Below are 17,019 nucleotides of genomic sequence, written 5' to 3' on the forward strand. Positions count from 1 at the left end.
TGTCTGTGTGTCTGTGTGTGCTGTGCGATGACTGGTATCCTGTCCAGGGTGTATCCTGCCTTGCACTCGTTGTTTGCTGGGATAGGCACCACCTTCCCCAGGGCCCTGAATTAGAAGAAAACTTAGAAAATGGATGAATTATACATTCTTAATTGTTTTTTTTTATTTCAGTTCCTGTAATTCTAGACCCTAACACAGCACAGGCCCGGCTCTTTATATCCCAGGATATGACCAGTGTGAGAAATAGTGGTAAATGGATTAAGCAACTTCCTGACAACTCAGAGAGGTTTGATCCCTATATGTATGTTCTGGGCTCTGAAGGATTCACCTTAGGGAGACACTGTTGGGATGTTGAGATGGGAGAGAACACCTGCTGGTGGTTGGGTGTGGCCAAAGAATCCATCAACAGAAAAGGATCAATCACTGATTGGTGTCTGGGTTATAGGTCTACGTGATGGAGATTATAGAGCTCTAACCTCACCAGAGACACAACTCATTCTGAAGAGGAAACCCCAGAAGATCAGAGTGCAGCTGGACTATGACGGGGGGATGTCATTCTCTGACCCCAAAGACAAGATACATATTAACACTTTTAAAAACTCATTTATAAGAAGGGTTTTCCCTTTTTTCCTGGCTTTGATCCTACTCCTCTGCGAATCTGTCCAGTCAAGGTATCTATAACAACGTGCAACACTGCTCATGTGAATAAATGATTTGGAGCTTTCGCTGTTTTTTACAGTTATACACATTTCCAATTCAAGGTGATGAATGCATACCCCAGCTTGCTCTCCATGAGACACACAGACAGGAAGAGAGCTTGGGGTCAGAGCACAGGGTCTGCCATTGTACAGCACCCCTGGAGCAGTTGGGGTTAAGGGTCTTGCTCAGGAGCCCAACAGAGTAGGATTCCTCTGCCAGCTGTGGGATTTGAACCAGCAACCTTCTAGCCACAGGCACAGATCCTTAGCCACAGAGCCAGTATGGAAGTAAAAGTAAAAAAGAGCAAACAAAATTGTAAACAGCAGGAGAGGGACAGAGAATATTCACACATGAGTGCAGTGAACTGGGTTTATGATACAGTGCCTTGCGAAAGTATTCGGCCCCCTTGAACTTTTCAACCTTTTGCCACATTTCAGGCTTCAAACATAAAGATATAAATTTTTTATTTTATGTGAAGAATCACCAACAAGTGGGACACAATTGTGAAGTGGAACGAAATCTATTGGATTTTTGAAACTTTTTTAACTAATAAAAAAATGAAAAGTGGGGCGTGCAAAATTATTCGGCCCCCTTGCGTTAATACTTTGTAGAGCCACCTTTTGCTGCGATTACAGCTGCAAGTCGCTTGGGGTATGTCTCTATCAGTTTTGCACATCGAGAGACTGAAATTCTTGCCCATTCTTCCTTGCAAAACAGCTCGAGCTCAGTGAGGTTGGATGGAGAGCATTTGTGAACAGCAGTTTTCAGCTCTTTCCACAGATTCTCGATTGGATTCAGGTCTGGACTTTGACTTGGCCATTCAAACACCTGGATACGTTTATTTGTGAACCATTCCTTTGTAGATTTTGCTGTATGTTTGGGATCATTGTCTTGTTGGAAGATAAATCTCCGTCCCAGTTTCAGGTCTTTTGCAGACTCCAACAGGTTTTCATCCAGAATGGTCCTGGATTTGGCTGCATCCATCTTCCCCTCAATTTTAACCATCTTCCCTGTCCCTGCTGAAGAAAAGCAGGCCCAAACCATGATGCTGCCACCACCATGTTTGACAGTGGGGATGGTGTGTTGAGGGTGATGAGCTGTGTTGCTTTTACGCCAAACATATCGTTTTGCATTGTGGCCAAAAAGTTCGATTTTGGTTTCATCTGACCAGAGCACCTTCTTCCACATGTTTGGGGTGTCTCCCAGGTGGCTTGTGGCAAACTTTAGACGAGACTTTTTATGGATATCTTTGAGAAATGGCTTTCTTCTTGCCACTCTTCCATAAAGGCCAGATTTGTGCAGTGTAAGACTGATTGTTGTCCTATGGACAGACTCTCCCACCTCAGCTGTAGTTCTCTGCAGTTCATCCAGAGTGATCATGGGCCTCTTGGCTGCATCTCTGATCAGTCTTCTCCTTGTCTGAGCTGAAAGTTTAGAGGGACGGCCAGGTCTTGGTAGATTTGCAGTGGTCTGATACTCCTTCCATTTCAAGATGATCGCTTGCACAGTGCTCCTTGGGATGTTTGAAGCTTGGGAAATCTTTTTGTATCCAAATCCGGCTTTAAACTTCTCCACAACAGTATTACGGACCTGCCTGGTGTGTTCCTTGGTCTTCATGATGCTCTCTGCACTTTCAACAGAACCTTGAGACTATCACAGAGCAGGTGCATTTATACAGAGACTTGATTACACACAGGTGGATTCTATTTATCACCATCAGTCATTTAGGACAACATTGGATCATTCAGAGATCCTCGCTGAACTTCTGGAGTGAGTTTGCTGCACTGAAAGTAAAGGGGCCGAATAATTTTGCACGCCCCACTTTTCATTTTTTTATTTGTTAAAAAAGTTTCAAAAATCCAATAGATTTCGTTCCACTTCACAATTGTGTCCCACTTGTTGGTGATTCTTCACATAAAATAAAAAATTTATATCTTTATGTTTGAAGCCTGAAATGTGGCAAAAGGTTGAAAAGTTCAAGGGGGCCGAATACTTTCGCAAGGCACTGTATTTACAGCTACAAATCAACAAAACAGAGCACTTCCCAAATCTTCGGAAAATCCTAAAAAATGTCAAAGACTAATGGTTCCAAAAATACACTATGACAACCTGAACATATCAGAAACATTATTCTACTGATTATTTTAGGACTTAGAAAAAATTAAACAAATTTTCATGTTTATCACTACCATCCTTGGAGTACTGACAGAATTTAAGCAGGCCAAACACTACCACAATTACCATCTTTTCAATAAAAGGCAGTTTTTAAATTTTACCAGAAAACAATTCTACTTCTGGCAAGAAGTTCACTTTTGACTCATTTGTTCACAGAACATTCTTCCAGTAATCAAATTCTTAGATGATTTTTGGGATGCTGTAGCGGAGATCACGGAAGGGTGACCAGTCCTGTTGTTCAAGGGAATGTTTCCGCAGGTCCTTCCTCCTGGCGGCTGTCAGGGTGTATAACACTGCCCCAGGCTAGGACTGTTAGCCCTTCATCTGCTTGTCTATGGACAGCATGTTGTACTTTTTGGACACTCAATCTGTATATACCTATGCACATTTTGCACATATTTTATGTATTTATTTTAAGTGACTATGAGCATATTTTGCACACATCTAACTATGTGTTTATTTTATCTTTATTTTGTATTACAGTACATATTTTAATATTCTGTTGTCTGTTTTTACTTGTCTTGTGCTGGGCTGCTGTAACACCTCAATTTCTCTTCAGGATCAATAGATAGTCTTATCTATCTATCTTGAAGACATCATTGTCTTAAATATTTTAAATAGGCTGTTTGTATGATAGTGGATGAATTGATGTTTAGAATTGATGTTTTGTATACTCCTCTAGAATGATTAGAATTGAGTACTCTTATTTTGAGGTCTCTGAAATGTCTCTTGATCAGGGCATGACATGTCCACTAATTGCTTGGTGTAGCCCAAACTCTTTCTTTCTTTCTGATTATGCAAGCCAGAGCTACTGTACCTAAATTCTGTCCTTTGTTACCCTATTATTTGATTACTGGATTCTAATCACCCCTTAATTGTGTTAAGTAAGTTAGGGATTTAAAGTACTTATTTCACATAACGATTCTTAATTATTTTTTTTTTTCTGCTTCACATCCACCACATGTCCACCTGCCTATTAGATCCCATTCCCACCACTTTATTTCAATCCTGTTTCATTTATTTCTGTCCCATTGTCCTCAGTATAATAAATGAGTCCTTGAGCATAGGTATTGTACCAAAGGTCGTCAAAACTGCTGCCATTACCCCCTTGTCAAAAAAGCCAAACATGTCTCTGCACAATCTAAACAATTTTTGCCCCATCTCCAACTTACCCTTTCTTGCAAAAATTTAGAATGTGCTGTTACAATTCAGTTAAATAACCACCTCATTGCAAAAAACCTTTACAAAACCCCTCCAGTGTGGCTTCTGACAACTTCACAGCACAGAAACTGCTCTGGTCAAAATCACTAACGATCATCTAATAGCTTCTGATTGTAATTCTCTTTTTATTTTTTATTCTTCGTGATCTCAGTGCTTTGTGTTTGGAGTTTCTGACACTGCTCTTGGTTCAGTACTTCACTGATCACTGTCACTTTGTCTCTCTTGGCAGATTTAGGTCTGAAATTGGATTAATCAAGTCTGATATTCCTCAGGGCTTGAAACTGGGCCCCCTACTTTTCAGCATTTTCATGTTTCCGCTTAGTCAGCTTTTAAGATCACATGTCCTGACCTATCACTTCTATGATAATGATACTCAAATCTACACCCATACCAACTTAACACTGATGTGGGTGTATCTTTTCTTTCTAATTGCATCTCCAACATAAAAACATGGATGACTCAAAATTTGCTTAATCTAAACTGTGACAAGACAGAAGTCAGGCTAATTGGCACCCCCCCTACAATGCTAAATTATTTTTGAGTATGTTAAGATGTATAAATCTATATTGCAGTACTGCAATTTTAATAAATTAAAGACATGAAAAGTGATGTACTGTAAGAGAAGATAAGAAATGTGTTTTCCTTAAGTAATCATAAAAACACATTTTGATTTCAAACATTAGGATCACTGGTTTGTGCAAAAGAATAAATGTTTATATTATTTACAGTTGTATGATTTTAAGTTGTGGCCTTTTCTCCCATGGGTTGTAATTGTGTAGGTGATATCCCATGGCATCTGCTCCTGTGCAAATTGGTCCAGATAAATCTATGTAAAATAGCAGAAATTAACCAACAGGGGTAGTACTTTTTTGCATTCTGGCTCACATTAATGCAGCGCTGCCTCTCGTTTTATAGTTTTAGAATTGGTTATTGCTGAAATAAGCAAGTTTGCATGGAATCAGTAATACAATCTTTCACACTTTATTTGCAAAATATTAAAAATCTGCTTCAAACTAGTGTTACTTACAGAGGTGTTATGATTTTAATCTTTATGTCAAAACTGTTAAAATACAAAATGCCTAAGTAGGCAAAGAAAATGCAGTTATGAATCTCTCTTAATGACATTATATAACATGGTTTTAATACTAGTAATAAAAAGTAAAATTGTTAGACTGATACATTTCAATTCAGAAAGGTAAAATTCCAGTAATATTACATTATGGAAAAAATATTGCATACCTTCAGAGATATTAAATGAGAATAAATATATAAAATTATTACTTTTTATTGAAGAGGTTACTATCATATTACTTAATGCTTCAAACATCACAGTTGGAACATTTTGCACTTCAAAACTGCAGTTCAGTCAATTGCAGAAAATAGGCTTATTTTTAGTGTAAGTTAAGTTTACATGAATTAGTTTACTTTTTGGTAACTGTACTGATAAAGTGTAGTGTCATCATTACAAAAAAAAAAGATTTCAAAGTGGTTCACACAGCTGCCATTTGAAAAGATATACTATTCTTCATAGATTCAACTTTAAGTAGTAAGACTTCAACAGATATTTAGTTTGCATTTAGTTTATATCTACTGTATGCGTCATGCTAGATTTTGACTTATCCACCAGATGAAGAAAAATGTACAGTATGCATCGACAGTAACAAAAAGCAACATTTGTTCATTGACTATTTAGTCATTATGTTTCCTGTAGAGTTCCAGGTTATTGTTCTTCTAGCTCCTTTTCAGCTGCACATATAACCTGACAAATATACTGTACAAATCTGTGCAAAGGAATGTACGCTAATGACTAAACAGATACCACTGTTTCCAAACTACAGGTTGACTACACTTCAGGAGGATTTCGACTTAATAATTGCCTGTTCACACACATCATTGGATTTGCCCCACTGTGCTCACTGATTACAGACACTATTCTACTGCCAGTGTCCTCATAAAATATTAGTTGTCTTATGTGCTTATGAAAAGTGATTTCCCTATTCTCTCAGTCAGCATGACAACAGCACTTACAATCAACAACAAAAGCTCCTTTCACATCTGACATTATGATTGTATTTATTATTTTTTGGTTTTTATATGTAATCTATTCCTACATCATAAACATAATGACAAATTTGTTTTCCTCTTCAATTTGTTATTTAAGGGACTTAGCTCTGAATTGTACACCATACTTGTAACAATCAGGAAACATTTAAACCCTGATTATGGATGAAATGCTGGTACAGAGTAAAACTAGTTCTTGTTGTGCTTATATAGCCTCCTTTTAATGCCCAGGCAATTTTTCCCTAACAAGTACATTTTTCCAGAACTGTCCCTCATTCATACCCATCCAGGAGCCCTTTCTGCTTAGTCAGAAGAAAATTACATCAAATGCTCAGGCGAAATAAGAGCAGCTACCCAAATTCATATACCTGGGCTGTTATGAAAGACTACCCTGAGTCAGGTGTATTAATTCTGAGGTCATTCCATGCACTATTATTGTACACAGACAGATGTCATTGAGCTTATTGTGTGACCTGTCAAAGTACTTTTGTGCACCTAAACTCATTTAGGTTTGTTGTTGTTATACAGTATACTGCTTATTGATTAAAATCAAAGTAATCAACATATTTTAATTTCTGATTTTTGTTTGCATTTTCAAATTGTTAAAACTGAATTAAAATTTTCACTCTTAAAAGTGTTCATTTTGATTATTATTAGGTCGATTAAGTTATTTAATTATGTGCTTAACTGGAACAATCCAGAGGGTTTGTGGTCCCCAGGGACAGGATTGGGAAATACAACTGTAGAGCAATGGGGCAAAGGAGATTTGAGCATATTGCTGATGTCCAGCATTTAGACCCACTCTTGTTCCTGAATGATGGGATGGTGTCCTATTAACTCATATATAAACCATTAAAATCATAGAATGTACTGTATCCTAGTTAAACAGGTCTTACACAATCATCATTTTTCTAATGCAAAAGTAGTCTGTCACTAAACCAATTGCAAATTTGTACAAAACCACATCCTTATCGAGGGTGTAAATGATTTTAAGAGAGATATTGTGATATTGTGATGTATAAAATGTATAATATTCTACTCAGAAACCACTGAGAAAATATGTTCCTTGACAGTCTGAGGGCAGGTAATTGCAGAAAGTCATAAGGTACAGAGTTCTCTTCACACAGAATGGCAGGTTGTGAAGTGTCTCGAAACATCCAGGCAATTTCCAGGAAACAATACAGAGGTAAGTAAGTAACAGAACATAAAATAATCCTCTATTTCAAATCATAAACATTAATGGTATTTGGTGGGATATTGCCTTAAATTCATTGATAATTTCAGGTAAACAGTTGAAGCAGTAATATACTGTAGGAAGACTATTAAGAAAATCCTCCAAAGTTCCTAGGAGAAAAGTTTAAACTTCAATTTGGTCTGCCCCACAAAACAAACTTCACAGTCCTGCAGCTGGAAGATTCTTAGTTTTTTTGTATATTCATCTCTTGTCTTATGTAAGTATAAAAATATGACATTAATATGACTTTATATATATAACTGTACTTTGTACATTGGTTTCAGGAACATTTTGCTTTACCAATAGTAAATAAATATAAAATGGCTTGCTAAAATATTCGCCTTCTTCCAGTGATTTTCTTTTTTGTTACATTAAAAATGATACAGGTATATACACATTATTAGAGTATTTTTCATTACAGTATTAAAATAAAAAAAAAGAATACTCCAACTGAGCCCTTTTATGGGAAAATAATCTCAGCAAAAAACGTAAAAAATCCAAAACTAAAGTATACTGATTGCATGTTCACTCCGTAAATTAGTTCAGGTGCACAAAATTACTAAGTCAATTCACACAATTAGTTGAATGGCATCTGTTTGTGTTCAGTAATAATCTTTTGCTTTGTGTCTTTTAGAAATTAAAGCAAAGATTCAACCAAAAGTGATTCTTCATGGCAGTGTTGTTGACATTTTACTGATGAAAATGTAATAACATTGAAAGAATGTAACTTTAATAAAAGTTGTTAACATATTATGTTTGGACTGTCTTCATCATAAGGACAATATATTATAAATAACTTAAAAATAAATTAAATTAATTTAACATAATTTCCATAACAAAATGCTGTGAATATAGTGTTTAATAAGCATATTGCAATTATTGTATTTATACATTATGTTGCTTACAAATATTTTTGTGCATAATTACACAAATGTTTAAAAGAATTAGTTAAACACAATTAATTTCATAAGAGTCTGTACCACTGTATTGCAGTATACTGTGTCAATATTACACCATGCAAAAGAAAAGCCAAAAGAAAATGTGTTTTATTTATATTTATTGGTATTTATTTCTTGCTTTGAAATGTATTTATTTATACTGTATGTATTTTTATTTAAAAAAAATGACTATATATTTTGAATAAATAAAAATAAAATATAAAATGTGTATACCTTGGTTTGTAAAATGCATTTTGTAATATATTGTAAATATATTTAAGCAACAATTCATGGTTAAGAAAGTATACTAAAATGCATTTCATTTTCATTTCACATGAAAAAATATATTTTACATCTAATGAAAACAAAAAAAAATTCCATCTGTATAGGTGCCACATTGGTTTTTTTTTAACATACCCTTCTTGTTCTAACTTTAAATTATTTAATAAACTGCTTCTCTCATATGGCTGTCAAAAGAATTATTGATTTGTCAAAAATATGTATAATAGAAACACTCAGTCTAGAATTAAATTGACAAATGCTCATCAGTCTGTAACTGCTGAATTTTTTTTTTCACAGGCTAATATGCTTTAAATACATGTTTTAAAAAACACAAGATGAGGGTTGTCTTAAAACTCAGTATTTTAGCCACATTATTAATATTTACTAACTTCTTTCAGATGTGTGGGTACAGTAATAAACAAGGCTTGTTTTCTTATCATATGCACCTACAGATCAAGATGCTGATGACAACAATGATCATATTTATGAGAAGCTTCAAACAGAAAAACAAAAAAGTAATGTTAATTCAGAGAAAAGAGGAAACAATGAGAAGGAGCCTATTTCCCAGCCAGTTAAGGCTTTCTTAAGAGAAATACTTTTATGTGTGTTTACCAAGGTTTTACGAAAACAATGCCAATGTCACTACATTTTATAAGTAAGGTTTCAATTTTGGGAGTTTATCAATGAGAAGAAAGACATTTAATAAATGAAGGAAAATCCAGCAAAAGGCATTATTTCTAAAGGCATTAGAGATGGTGGTTGTATTGTTGCTTAGTACAGAAAACAGATGGAACTAAAGAAGAGACCTTATACTGCGAGCAGAGAATTTATGAAGATAAATTATGAAGTTCTTTTTTAATTATCCAGGATCCACAAGTTAACCATGTCTGGGGAGAGAAACCAATTGCATCTGTGTATCCTATCTTCCAATTTTTAAATAAGGCACAGCAATTTGCTTAAGTCAAGATGAAGTTGTCATCCTGAATAAGGGAGTCTGCTAAGAAAATAATAACAATATAACCTTGAAGTACACTTAACGAATTAATTTTAAAATGAATTAACAATTAATTTTAACTTAACAGATGGTCTTCACAAAGCAATTTTGAGGCTTAAAAGCATAATCAAAAATAAACTTAGAAAACCATAACACCATTAATAGGAGAATAAACCTACACAGTAATCACATGAAATATTTAAGCTTTGCAAATTAAATACAGCACTGGCCTGGAACGAAGTTCTAGCAGATACTAGTACTTCGTATATATTTTTGTGCAAAATGCTGTTCACATAAAGAGATTGCTGTGTGTTTAAATGTCATATTATAGAAGGAAATTGTTTTTCTCTGTCACTCTGGAGTCAATCTTCTTGGTTGTTGTACAGATCGTTTTAACAGAAAGAATAAACGTCTTAAGGTCCTATACACTCTACTGCCAACTGGGTTCCTCATCTTTGCTCTTGTCATCTTTCTGGCATGCATGCAGCGTAAGTAGACAAATGAGTTGTTTTGAATGTTTTTCAACTCATCAGCTATTAACACATTGTCTTGTAGCATTGCATCAAGCTTTCCTACACTCACCCATGCAATTACAGGTGATCTGGCCAAAATTTCACAGGAAAATAAAATATACTGTACACAGATCCTTAAGCTAAATGTATTTATTCTCTTAGTATTTCAGGTCATCAGAAAAGTTTTATTAGTTTAAATTCATTTTGACTGCAATTAACATGGTCATATACACTGTATACAGATTTGTTCTCAACATTTGTATGTAAGAATAGTAGTATTAACTGATTTGTCAATTCAAAAATCTTCCTTTAACAAGATAAATGTTAATAATGACAATTATTATTTATTCATTCTCTAGTCTTCAGTCTTCTTCAGCTTCTCCTTAGCCATGGGAAACCGAACCCTTACACAACTATCAGAATTCTTGTTTGTTGCTCTTACTGTTTTTTAATTATTATTATTTATTTTTAAGTTTCTCACATTTTCTCCAGACTGGACACAATAGAGTCAACGCTCAAAGCAGGTAGGCATTGTGCTTTACATGTTTCAACAGTTTATCTAGTTATTAGAGAACAGCACACAGAATAGACCAATCCTATGATACATAGCACTGGCCTGTTTCTGCCATGGTTTCTGAAATGAAGAACACTTGTCAATCTCTTGAATCTTTATTATAAAGAAATAAATGAGAAACAAAATGAGCTGAGCTGGACCTAGTTCAGGTACCTTGACATCAGGCATGAAAGTTATGAGTTTTCCTAACCAGCGTATCCAATTTTAAAAAGATGTGGAAAAGGCCATTGCTTGCCAATGTTGTAAACCGTTTCTGTAAAAAAACATTTTCTACACTTTCAGGGGGTATGAGTTTGTAACTACCGGCCCAAATTCTTAAGACCAACTCATAACTACTTTTTTAGCATTTAAGGTTTTTTTATACATTTTTTATATACAGTATATATTAATCCAGCTCAATTATTAATAGTTACATTTTCATCAAGAGGATTGACTTCTGGTTTCTGCGACCCTCACGGATATAAAATAGCTATCCAATAATGGATGCATCATTGATGATTAATGATAACATCATTATTCACATTGACTCTAGTTGCTAATGTACAGTACTCAAGCAGGTATCATCAGCCCTATTAAAGAGGTTTTTCCCCTGTATTGTGCTTTGGTGTACAATTTAAACTAATATATATATATATGTTGGAATGTGTTGTGCTGTTCTTTATAACAGATAACCATGATTCTTAAGTTATCTAAAATTCTTTAACTTTGCATTAAATTAAATTTGCACTGTATACCATTATACAATGGAATGTGGCCAGAGTGTCACTTTTGATAATTCTTTCTTTTCTTTTGATGATTTCTTTGTTCATTGTTTCAGATTTTCAGATTGTTCAAACCACAGAAAACAGGTCAGTGTCCATGGCTGAGTAGATTATACAGAGTTTTAAGAATTGAGTTACATTCAGTTATAGATATATTGTAATATGCCACTGAATGACCAATTAGTGGTTTTGACAAGTTTTGCTTAGTTTTTTGAAATGTTTAAGAGAATGCAGGCTGGTCCATCTCTTCATTTAGAGAGAAATAACAAAGCTTTGGAAAATTCTCTTATGACTTGAAACTCATGGACCAGTTTGTTGGCAAAGTGGGCTGGTGTTAGTTTGGGATCTGAGAATAAAATGTTTGGAAGGGACTGCCTGTGAAAGTGGTTCAGACCTAATGCCTAGTGCCACATACAGCATAATTATAAATTTTAGGTGTTACATACAGTATATATACTATATGTTCTCCAGTGGCTATGATTTCAAATCATTATAAAACTAGAGCCTTGTTATATCCCATCTGCCATATTGAAATATGACTTTCTAAAACAGAAATATTTAAGATTAAGTAAGGACAGCATATAGCTTTTACATTTAGGAAATGTCTGCCGATGGAGCCGATTCAAGGGGAAGTGTTACTACTTTTCTGAAGACCAGAAAAACTGGAATGGTGCTAAAGAATTCTGCAGCCAGAAGGGCTTTCATCTTGCTGTGATTAAGTCCGAAGAAGAGATGGTAAGAACTCAGACATCTCATATGAACAAAAATGGTCAATAAGCAGACCTGAATCTGTGTAGAAAATAAACCCTAGATCAGGGACCCACATCCTGCAGAGATTTAACATGAATATCCAAACTGAGCTAGAATATTAGCCTGTACATACTGGCCCTCCAGGACCAGGAAAGGAAACCCCTGTCTCAAATGAACAGTTAGCAAAGACCTTTAAAACCGGTTTACTGCTTCTGTTTAAGAAAATTGATTGATTTAACTCAGATATTCCCATATAGCTGGAATGAAAACCAGAAATCACTAGGGCCCTCCTAGTCTCTAGTTGAAGACTCTTGCCCTAGGTTATCATCTTGGACAGTTATATTTGGATTTGGAAGTGGGTGAAGCTGTCATGGTTTAAACTACTAAAAAGCCCTTAACGTTAAAAATTGAAGTGCTCTGCTCTACCAGTACTAGTGTTGTAAATTATGCAGTCAAGGCTCAATTCAGTCATTATTGTACTGGAAGGAATTTGGAAAGACAACTTGCCTGCACCCGAGAAAGAGAAACTCAAAGTGCTTTCATTTCTTACAGTTCCTTTTCAGTGCCTCTGCCCATGATGGGGTTGGTGTTGTGTTTGGCCTTACAGTCGTGGGTGTAGAGGGAGTAGAGTAATGGACTAAGCAGACACCACTGGGGCACCCAAGTGTTCAGAGTTAGTGTGCTGGAGGTGTGGTTTCCAAGCCTGACAGCATGAGGTCTGCCTGTCAGAAAGTCCCAAATCCAGTTGCAGAGTGTGGTGTTGAGACCCAGTGCACTGAGTTTCTTGACTAGTTTCTTTGGAATGATGGTGTTAAAAGCTGAGCTAAAGTCGATGAATAGTAGTCTTGTGTAAGTGTTCTTTTTATCCTCATGGGACAGGACAGTGTGTATGGCAATGGAGATTGCGTCATCTGTGGATCTGTTGGGCCAGTAGGCGAACTGGTATGGGTTCAGTGTGTCTGGATTTGCCCCATGACCAGCCTCTCGAAATACTTCATGATAACAGGGGTTACTGCCACCAGTCAGTAGTCATTAAGGCACATCACTTTGGTTTTCTTCGGTATTGGGATGTCTTGAGGCAGGTGGGGACTACAGCTTGGACCAGGGACATGTTGAAAATGTCTGTGAATACACCTGTCACTTGATTGGCGCAGGCTCTGAGGGCGTGACTGGGTATGCCGTCAGGTCCTGCAGCCTTGTGTGTGTTCACTTTTAGCAGGGATCTCCTCACCTCGTCTGTAGACAGTGAGAGCACCTGGTCAGCTACGGAGGGTGCAGCTCTGTTGACTGGTTCTGTGGTGCTGGCAAACTGAGCATAAAAGTTGTTGAGCATGTTAGGCAGGGAGGCATCATGGGCAGATGCACAGATGTTCTTCCTTTTGTAGTCTGTGTGAGGGTCTGTATACGTTACCACATGCACCATGGGTCATTAGTGCTGAAGTGTTCCTCTAATTCCTGTTTGAGTGTGTTTTTTGCATGTTTAATACCATTCTTTAGATTGATCCTGGCTGACTTTAGTTCTGATTTATTGCCCTATTTAAACACTGCATCCCTTGCTTTGATTAGAATGTGAACCTCACTGTTCATCCATGGTTTCTGATTAGGAAAGGTTCTTATTTCTTTTGTGAGTGTCACATCAGCAGCACATTTCCTGATGTAGTTAGTGACTGATGATGCATATTCTTGTATGTCAGTGTGTGATCCCTGTGTGACTGCCTCTTTAAACACATCCCAGTCAGTACTGATTCAACTCCTTCAGGCCGCACTTTCACCGTTCTGACCACTGGTTTCACTAGCCTGTGAAACTGTCTGTATTCCAGGAGGAGAAACAGAGTCATGTGGTGTGTGTTTCCAAAGTGGGGGAGGGGTACTGCCTTGTAAACATTCTGAATCTTAGTGTAAACATGGTCCAGAGTGTTTTCTCCTTTCGTTGGGGAGGAGACATGCTGATGGTATTTTGGGAAAACGGAGTTGAGATTTGTATGATTAAAGTCACCTCCGACGATAAAGGATGCGTCGGGATGTGCAGATTCCTGTTTGTTTATTGCGGTGCATAGTACCTCTAGAACTTCTTTGCCATTAGGATCAGGGGGATGTAGACGGCGGTGATAATGACACTTGTAAATTCCCTTGGCAGATAGAAAGGACAACATTTGATCATTAGATCGGGTGAGCAGTGTTTCGTGATGGTAGATCACTGTTGCACCACGCATTGTTGATAAAAATGCATACTCCTCCACCTCTGGTTTTACCAGACTCTGTAGTCCTGTCCATACGGACGACAGAGAACCCCTCTAGGTGTATATCCAAATACGTAATACTGTCTGTTAGCCATTAACTGTGAGCAGGATAACTATTGCAACAACACATCATCAGTAGGGTTTAACAAACCTGTCTCATGATGGTCTAATCCCAGCTCACATTCCTTATTAGTGGGAAACAATTCAACGCTTGGTGAATTTTGCTTCACAATGATAGGAAGAGCCGACATAGAAGGATCAAAAAGTGACATCGCTATGAATGACATCGCTATGAACAATCGGTGAAAATAAAAAAGAGTCTCAGTTCACCAAGTTTGTTGTCTAGAAAACATACATTGGCGAGTAAAATGGTGTCACGGACGTCCAAAGGGACTAACCGTGGGGAGCAGGAGAGCGGAAAAAGACCCATATGCGTAGCGGCGAGACGGGAAAAAGGCAGGCTCATAGTGCAAAGAGTTCAGGAATGCCGTATAGAAACCTATGCCCTCAGGGAGCGGACGTGGGGCGCCCTGGTGCTAGGCGGGTCTCAGGACATCCGAACCTCAATGCTGAGCGAGGACAGAGTGCAAGACCCGGAAATATATAGCCCAAGGGAAAGAGAGGGACAGGAAGGACAGCAGACCGGAAACTAGGGACAGGACAGAGAAGGAGCGCCCTCTGGCTGCAGAGGGCGTGACAAATGGTTGGTAAAGGATGTTTGTTAAGTTTGGTCTTTAGTCTAATTTCTACCCCAGCCTGCTTACCATGTTTCCATTATCGTTCACATTGCTTGCAACGCTTCCTGGCTTGGTGACCTTGTTCAGGTGATACCGTGGTTTCCAGGCCTTGTCGGAGAAGTCTGTGGGAACTGATGCAGTCCAGATCGTTCCGACTAAGTGATAGTCTTGCGGATCTTGTTCTGATGTCTAAAAGTGTTTGTAGATCATAAGTTATGTACGTGAACATTGGGGAGAGAGAAACTGAGAACTAAGAACAGTAACAATAAGAAAAGTAACAATAATTTACCTTATTTACAACAATATAAACCATCCAGAAGTACAAAGAAAATTACTTCTTGTTCTAGGATGAGAAATACAACAGGTTGCCAAATAAGAGATTTCATTTAGCCCTCAAGAGGTCATGTGACAAGAGTGAACACTGGCCCTTCGTCACTACCATTAGAACTATGTATATGTTGCACTTAGGTCTATGATGAAAAATTATTTTCTTGTTTATTTTAATTGAGAAAATGCCTATGATACAGTGCCTTGCGAAAGTATTCGGCCCCCTTGAACTTTTAAACCTTTTGCCACATTTCAGGCTTCAAACATAAAGATATAATTTTTTTTATTTTATGTGAAGAATCAGCAACAAGTGGGACACAATTGTGAAGTGGAACGAAATCTATTGGATTTTTGAAACTTTTTTAACTAATAAAAAAATGAAAAGTGGGGCGTGCAAAATTATTCGGCCCCTTTACTTTCAGTGCAGCAAACTCACTCCAGAAGTTCAGCGAGGATCTCTGAATGATCCAATGTTGTCCTAAATGACTGATGGTGATAAATAGAATCCACCTGTGTGTAATCAAGTCTCTGTATAAATGCAACTGCTCTGTGATAGTCTCAAGGTTCTGTTGAAAGCGCAGAGAGCATCATGAAGACCAAGGAACACACCAGGCAGGTCCGTAATACTGTTGTGGAGAAGTTTAAAGCCGGATTTGGATACAAAAAGATTTCCCAAGCTTCAAACATCCCAAGGAGCACTGTGCAAGCGATCATCTTGAAATGGAAGGAGTATCAGACCACTGCAAATCTACCAAGACCTGGCCGTCCCTCTAAACTTTCAGCTCAGACAAGGAGAAGACTGATCAGAGATGCAGCCAAGAGGCCCATGATCACTCTGGATGAACTGCAGAGAACTACAGCTGAGGTGGGAGAGTCTGTCCATAGGACAACAATCAGTCTTACACTGCACAAATCTGCCTTTATGGAAGAGTGGCAAGAAGAAAGCCATTTCTCAAAGATATCCATAAAAAGTCTCGTCTAAAGTTTGCCACAAGCCACCTGGGAGACACCCCAAACATGTGGAAGAAGGTGCTCTGGTCAGATGAAACCAAAATCGAACTTTTTGGCCACAATGCAAAACGATATGTTTGGCGTAAAAGCAACACAGCTCATCACCCTCAACACACCATCCCCACTGTCAAACATGGTGGTGGCAGCATCATGGTTTGGGCCTGCTTTTCTTCAGCAGGGACAGGGAAGATGGTTAAAATTGAGGGGAAGATGGATGCAGCCAAATACAGGACCATTCTGGATGAAAACCTGTTGGAGTCTGCAAAAGACCTGAAACTGGGACGGAGATTTATCTTCCAACAAGACAATGATCCCAAACATACAGCAAAATCTACAAAGGAATGGTTCACAAATAAACGTATCCAGGTGTTTGAATGGCCAAGTCAAAGTCCAGACCTGAATCCAATCGAGAATCTGTGGAAAGAGCTGAAAACTGCTGTTCACAAACGCTCTCCATCCAACCTCACTGAGCTCGAGCTGTTTTGCAAGGAAGAATGGGCAAG

General features: G+C 37.5%; 1 pseudogene; it reads left to right on the forward strand.

Annotated features, from left to right (window-relative positions):
* Positions 1 to 13,135, forward strand: part of LOC102686880 (zinc-binding protein A33-like) — a 36,021-nt pseudogene extending 22,886 nt beyond the window's left edge.
* Positions 13,136 to 17,019: the final 3,884 nt, after the last annotated feature.

The sequence above is a fragment of the Lepisosteus oculatus genome, chromosome 11, assembly GCF_040954835.1.
Source record: "Lepisosteus oculatus isolate fLepOcu1 chromosome 11, fLepOcu1.hap2, whole genome shotgun sequence".
NCBI lineage: Eukaryota > Metazoa > Chordata > Actinopteri > Semionotiformes > Lepisosteidae > Lepisosteus > Lepisosteus oculatus.